The sequence below is a fragment of the Mytilus galloprovincialis genome, chromosome 3, assembly GCF_965363235.1.
Source record: "Mytilus galloprovincialis chromosome 3, xbMytGall1.hap1.1, whole genome shotgun sequence".
In the NCBI taxonomy this organism is placed as follows: Eukaryota; Metazoa; Mollusca; class Bivalvia; order Mytilida; family Mytilidae; genus Mytilus; species Mytilus galloprovincialis.
This window is the reverse complement of record NC_134840.1, coordinates 46,806,832-46,814,112: the sequence shown is the minus strand read 5'-3', so window position 1 is coordinate 46,814,112 and position 7,281 is coordinate 46,806,832. Positions and strand designations below refer to the sequence as shown.

At 33.6% G+C, this 7,281-nt stretch overlaps 1 pseudogene; it reads right to left on the bottom strand.

The window, feature by feature from the left end:
- Positions 1 to 2,089: 2,089 nt before the first annotated feature.
- Positions 2,090 to 4,617, bottom strand: LOC143068136 (macrophage-expressed gene 1 protein-like; annotated as a pseudogene).
- Between the last annotated feature and the right edge of the window lie 2,664 nt (positions 4,618 to 7,281).

The following is a 7,281-nucleotide window of genomic DNA, read 5'->3' as shown; positions in this document are numbered from 1 at the left end:
TTTGTTTACTATAAACGTATTTTGTTCTTTATAATACAGCTGAAAGTTGCTACAATTATATTTATTAAAATATAAACACAAAAAACCTTTGTTTTACAAAATTGTAAAGTTAATTGACACGAAATTATATTGTTGGTACTAGCAAGGTCTACTCCGTTCATTAGGAGCCATGAGCAAACGTAACTTGATCGCGGACTCTTTGCTACACACCTTTTATCGCTAAGAGTGAAGCACGGTATCATATTATTGAGGCACATAGCCTTAAACAATTGATCAAAGGAGTCTATATCCCATAACGGGGAACATGGGACCCAACGGTACAATAAGTGTGGCGCCTGGAGCGTAGTGCTCGTGTTAACTCCCAAAAAATAAACTTTAATACTATATTTGGTAAATAAAGACAAGCGGAAGTGAACAAGCTGCAGTATGAATATAACTACTTTCAGGGTTCAATTTCCAAAAAGTGATATACAATGTAATTATGATAGAACTTTCGCTTAACATGACACGTGCATCTTTTTACTGATTCGTGAACATATCAACTAAATATGCATTGTTATGCACTTTACATTTGTGTACATGTACAATCCTATATTTAGTAGCTATTTGTGTTTTGATACCAGGATTTCAATTTAGTATTTGCGCCAGACGCGTGTTTAGTCTACAAAAAAACTCATCCGTGACGCTGTTGAAAAGTTGAAAAGGCCAACTAAGTACGAAGTTGAAGAGCATTGAGGATAAAGTAACAATACCTATCAGTAATGTACGTACTTTGATTGGACGTTCAATAAGGTTATTAGCCTTTGACACCACTTTTATGTAATGTTGGTAGAATCAAAAGTTTTTGTTTAAATCTTGAATGAATACAAGTGAACACGTTGCTTCTGTAGTTCTTGTCTGTTTTAGACTGTGTTTAACCCTAATAATAAATCAAACAAAGACACCAGGCCTATAATTTCATTAACTTGTTTATGTCGTTGGCTTGCAGTCTCATTAATGTGCACCCCATATCTTCTTGAACTCATTTCCAAAAAGAATAAAACGTGTAGTCCACATAAAAAAGAGATGCGACACGATTGCAAATGAGACTTTCCACTTGAGTTCACATAAAGAAGTTATAAGCAATTGTAGATAAAAGCAACAGTAGTATACCGATGTTCAAAACTCATAAATCGATAGAAAAAAAATCCGGGTCACAAACCAAAACCGAGGGAAACACATTAAATATAAGACAATGACGACACAGCATTAAAATGTAACACACACAGAAACGAACTAAGCATTAGACAAAATCCGATGAGAATAACAAATATAACATCAAAACTAAATACATGCATTTGGGATAGAAAAGTACCGTGACACGTCTTATAATAATGTGTATTCACACTCAAATATAAAAGGAAACCACCCTATGGCCTTCAGCAATGAAAATCCAACCACATAGCCGAGTATAAAAGGTACCGAAATGCAAAATTGAAATAATTCAAATGTATATGTCCTGTTTGACAACATGCTAGGGACAAACACTGACACCCCATCAAAATGATATCTTAGCGCAACGGTATGAATCAATGTCAGTAAGAAGATAACCAAAAGTATGTTGTTCCGTATATTTGATCAATATAGATTTCTGATAATGCACTATAATTTCGTACACCTTTGAGCTAGGCGTATTCATATAAATATTCATTGTTTTAATATTTTCTATTTCAATATTTGCTATGATTTCAATTCTAAACATTAGCAAACAGTTCATAGTTATGGTCAATGCTTCTGGTTATGGCATTTGTCTTTAAGAAACGTTGTGTGGTGTTTTCTCACTAGTGAAAATGTACTTAATTTTACAGGGGTAACACTGCAGGTTTACTATAGGAATTTGAACTGTTAGTTTTTACCCTAATTTAAGTGGGTATCATGTTCCTCGCTCTTTTTGTAAATAGTTTTTTTTTTAATGAAATGTGTCTTTCGTCTCTTTTCTATTGGTCATGGTGTTCTTTGTATATCTTCCATAATTGGTTTTGTTCCCTGGTAAGTTGTTAACAAATAAATAATATTTTAGAATTATTAGATTCGAAAGCATTCATCCCGATCAGAAATTCCCTTTTTTATTTTCTTCAGAACAATTAAAATAGAACAATGTTTCGCAAATATGAAATTTAAAATAATATTATTTTTGAGATGACAGCTTATAATGAAATATATTGTGTCATTTCTTTCTAAATTTATGTTTTATTGCCACTATGATATTGAAAATAATAGCATCAATTATTTTCATCTATTACATTTTAATATAAGAATTATGATAATCAAATAATTAAAAACTAATTTTCTTCGAAGTCCAAATAATAATGCGTTATATTGAATCTCACAGTCATTTAGAACTACTCAACCTTCTGAATACGCTTTTTAGATATCTTACAAAAAACTCCAATGGCAACGAGTATGCAAACGAGTGTCAAAATAACGGACACAGTGGCAACAATTGCTATTTCAAATAGGGACATCTTCCTAGAACCGTTACCCTCTTTTGTTGCACTCTTGCTTTTTAGTTTTTCTTTGGGAAGTTCGGAAAACTCGGCTTGGCTTTCTTTAACACCATTTCTAGTTGTCAGCAATTCATTCATATCCAGAAAGTCCCCGTCCCCTGTGATCCATCCTTTAACATTTTCCGAGAAACCTGAAAAATTTGCAGGAACGAGGTTAATACTGGTCCAACTTGTACCTTCATTGCTTATAATGTAACTGCTATTGTCATTACGCTCAAGTCGCTGAAGAATAAATGGTGGGCTTTTGATTTGAGATGAGAGAACAGGAGATTTTGTTTTCGTGCAGTAATTGACTTCACATCCTTCATTAATTGTAGCCAGATGTTCACTGTATCCACTTGGACAAGTTTTTGGAGAAGGCGCAGTTGTGTAATACTTGTTTGCTAACGGATTTCCTTGTTGGCAACTGAAGAACCCGCCAAATGGTATTGAATATTTTTCACTGTTTTCATAGTCATCGCTCACACATACTGTTATATCAGATGCTATACTTAAAGGCGTAAAAGTTGGTGGGCAATCATGAGCATTTGTCAAGGGATTTGGAAAGACAGTTGTAAAAAGTCCTCCAAATAGGTACCCAAAAGTTTCTGGAACATTGTCTTTTACGGCAGCACACCAGTAAGATTGGTAATTTGCAAAACCATAATGTGGTACATTTTGACACTTCTTCCAAAAATAAAAATATTTATGACATTCATGTATCGTTTCTGTGTTAGATGTATTGCCGGAGAAAAGAGGGACCGGTTTGTATCCATCTCTACAAGCGTAACCATTTGTCTGAGGATTTTTTGTTGTCAAGGCATCACATAAATTTTCCGAGAGGTCACCACTATAACTGCAAGTTTGGTAAACACCATCAAATGTCAAGTTCACACCAGCAGCGTCACAAGAACCATCGTCAACGTTCGCTATATAATTAAAATTTGGAGAATTTACATTTGTACATCCTTTAATTGTGTTGTATTTGTAGTAAGTGGCAATTGATTCTTCAACCATTGACGCCGTCTTTTGCAAAACAGATATTGGAAGTTGTGCAAAATTATTAGAATTTATCACGAGGTTAAGCGGATCACCAGAACGATCGATAGTGGCTAAATTATTTCCAATACCATCAACCCATTCATTAATACTGAAGTTGACTGGTTTGAATAACGGACCTCCGTGAGTTTTGACTGATGAATGTGTTCGTAGAGTAAGATATTGTACAACCGTTGTATCTGTAGTTGATGAAACATCCTTGAAATCTATTCCAACCCCCAAAAATGAAACTCAAGCAGACTTTGCGATGTCCTTTCTACTAATATCACTTTGTTTAACTGCTGTTCGATCCAGCTGTTCGATTTTATAAATCAACGCGCCAGCATTAACGCTTGTTACTATGTGCGTTCCAAAATCTCTAATAAGTAACTGACTTTCATATCTTGCCGTGTGTTTTCGTCCGGATAGCAGATGATCAGCAATTGTCAGAACGCGATCTCTAAAAGCGTCATCTATATCCATTTCAGTTTGAAGTTTAGACACATATTTTTCATACCTAGCACCTACCCTTACTGTCATTGAATTGTCACGTATCTGATTTGTCTTGACCTCTTGATACTCCGAAGAATAGCTCCCGTGGATACCAATGTTGAATTTAAACTTTCCATTTCCGCCAACATTGATGGATTTAGATGTTGCAGACGTGTAGTTCTTCCAGCTGTCAATGATTTCGGAAAAAATGTCCACGTTGCTAGATTTAACAGGCAACACGAACACATTGTCCGGTATAAGATATAGCCCGTCGTGCGTTGTTTTACACTGAGAATACGTGTATTGAATTATTTTTCCTCGGTTTTCGTTCAATAAGTTGTCCCATCCAACACCTGGGAGATTTCCATATTCATAATTTGTTGTACTGCTTACTAAACAGTCTTTGACTGTGGAGAGGGCATGCCCTTCTATGAAAGAAGTTATTGCGAGGACGAAGGAAAACAGCAATTTTACTTTCATCCTTCAAATAACCATATCCAATATAAACAACTTAAGTCAAACCTTTATCACACTTATGTGATGTTTATGATTAAGAAATCAGTCTTTAGTTTGCATTGATATAGATGTAGGATGTCATGAGATTAGATTGCCTTTTTGTATCCGGACGTTTAACTTTTGCTCTATAGTTTAAAGTCACTGTGTTTCTTATTGATAAGTTATTTTATTGAACTGATAGTGCAATGTCAGTTTTAAGCCGCTTGAGGGGGCTGCGGTACTGAGTTTTTAATACTTGAATTGAAAATAAATCGTCTTATGCAGTAAGATATTGTAGTGTCTGAAAATTTATCATAACCTATGTTACAGATCTTACAGGAATAGTCAAGACATAATTAAAAGAATTTTTCCCACGAAAATAATAAGAACCTATTATTATACTCACTTCCAATGATAAATGTTGAATAAAATAATGACCACTATTGGTTTTCTGAACGGCAGTAAAACACTTGTCCAAGTGGGGCGTCCGTATAGATGTACAGGATGTACAAGTACAAACTAGCCATCTTCTGCCAGATTGGATTCTCTAAGGAGATTGAATAGAAATCGTCATAAGCATAGGAATAAAAACTATGATCTTTTTCCCCATCTTATTTGCAAAAAATCAATGCACAGTCAATTCTATTTTTTGTCAGCAACTATGCAATTCATGAGTCGTGTAAAATAGAAGAGAAGGCAAAATGAAAAGTTAAGCTAGAAAATATTCAGAGATGAGATGATTATTTTTATAAGGCTTGTAAAGATTAATTTGTATACTTTACATACCTAGTAGTCTGTCAAAACTTGTATATATAAACTTTTTAACTAATGTTTTTTTTTTCATTATTGTTTCTCAAATAACTGCGAATCCAATACGAAATAGATATACCAGTTAAAGAGTTATATAACCAAAAAGAATCCCTCCAAAAAAATGCCAAATCTATCTTAGACCAACATTGACTAAAGGAGATAAAATTTTAGTTTATCAACCGACACTTTTAAATAGGTTTGTCTAAATCATGTCTGTATCGTATCTATAAAGTCGAACAGCAGAGGTATAGACCAAGTTTTATCAATTTCATATGTTCGAAGCGCTTTTCTGGATTGACCTCCTATAATTATCTTTAATAATATTTTCTAACCTGGTGATTAAATTAACTGGACAGTATTTATGATGAATAAAGTATCCTGTATGAAACAAAATAATGATACAGGGAATTTGATTAATAAGCCTTCTTCAGTGGCAAATATTCCATGCATAATCATGACGATAACAAATTGAAAATCGAAAATTCATGCAATAGGTAGGAAGACCACTAGAAAGGGCGAAAAAAATCGATATCTCTGGAAAATGAAAGTATCTGTATAGGGAAAGAAAGTTTTCAGTGCAACTAGTCACATACGGAACTCTCTGGGGAGAACAGTTGCAATGACTATTTATCAATTAAAAAACGTTGCACTGATCCTATTATGGATTGTCCACTATCATTTTTCTCGCCCAGACATACCTGCATATTTATACATCCGGCATGAATGAAACAATAATCATAAAAACAGTGTTGATTTTAATTTATATTTTTACAAATTTTCACTATCTTCATATACTGAAAGTATAATATGATATATCAGACTAGTCACCCTTATGCTCGTCTAGGAAAACTTTGGTTTAAGAGAACTGTTACCAACAGAGGATTCTATATAGATTTTATGCACAAATGTGATTTCAGCTTGAGAGCCGTCATTGGATACAAATGTGAAGAGTTGCAATAAAAACATATGAAATAAATGCAAAGAGACTTAATCAGTGATTCAATTATTATTCTAGGTAGTTTTAAGTAAAAATTCATAATGGTACAGGCAATCTTAAACAGGTCCTGGAAAACTTAATTCTCTCAGATAGACTAAATAAAAATAAATACATGAATGGATTGTCGATAATTGACCACATCTTTTAATTGACAAATATATCAACAAACTTTTAGATATAAAATATTGTATTGAATTTATATACAGCTATACAGACACATATGTGTGCATGCAAAGATGTGTGGTAACCGCTGATAATGCGACAACTTTGTACATATATTCTAGATGGATAAATGGGTATATAGTGCACCATGGGATACAAAGGTTTTTGTAGATTAAATTTTTAATGCACCATAGAACATCCAAGAGCAAATGTCCAAAAACCTAAAATGCCATAGTTAAATAAGTATACCAAATATAAATGTATACTAGAAATCGCGGGCATATACAGCTTGTAGACTGTTGTAGGATGATTTTTTGAAAAAGATATTATGTATGGAGAATTTCATAAAAGGTATCAAAAGCCCTCTCTCTTTTTCCAAAGTCCGATATTTGTTTCCTTTCTGTTAAATTCAATTATTTTCGTGTGTCTGGCCTCAGACCACAATTATTCTTCTCCTTTGCTACAATGCTTCTTTTGGTAAAAGTCGAATCAAATTAACAATTTACACCGTTTCAAACATGAAATAAATGTAACTGCTTATATATAGACCATTATTAGTCTAATAAAATATGCTTCTAGGACAATCCATCAGTGTTTTCTTTTTCTTTTGAGAGCCTTATTAACATGCCAATGGTAGGATATGAATCATGTATAAATTATTATGACTAAGGCTAATTTGAGGGGTGGTCGGACGGGTCCTGATCCCGAAATCCCGGACGTAAAACCATGAAATCCCGAGATGCAGAATTTAAAGAAATGCAT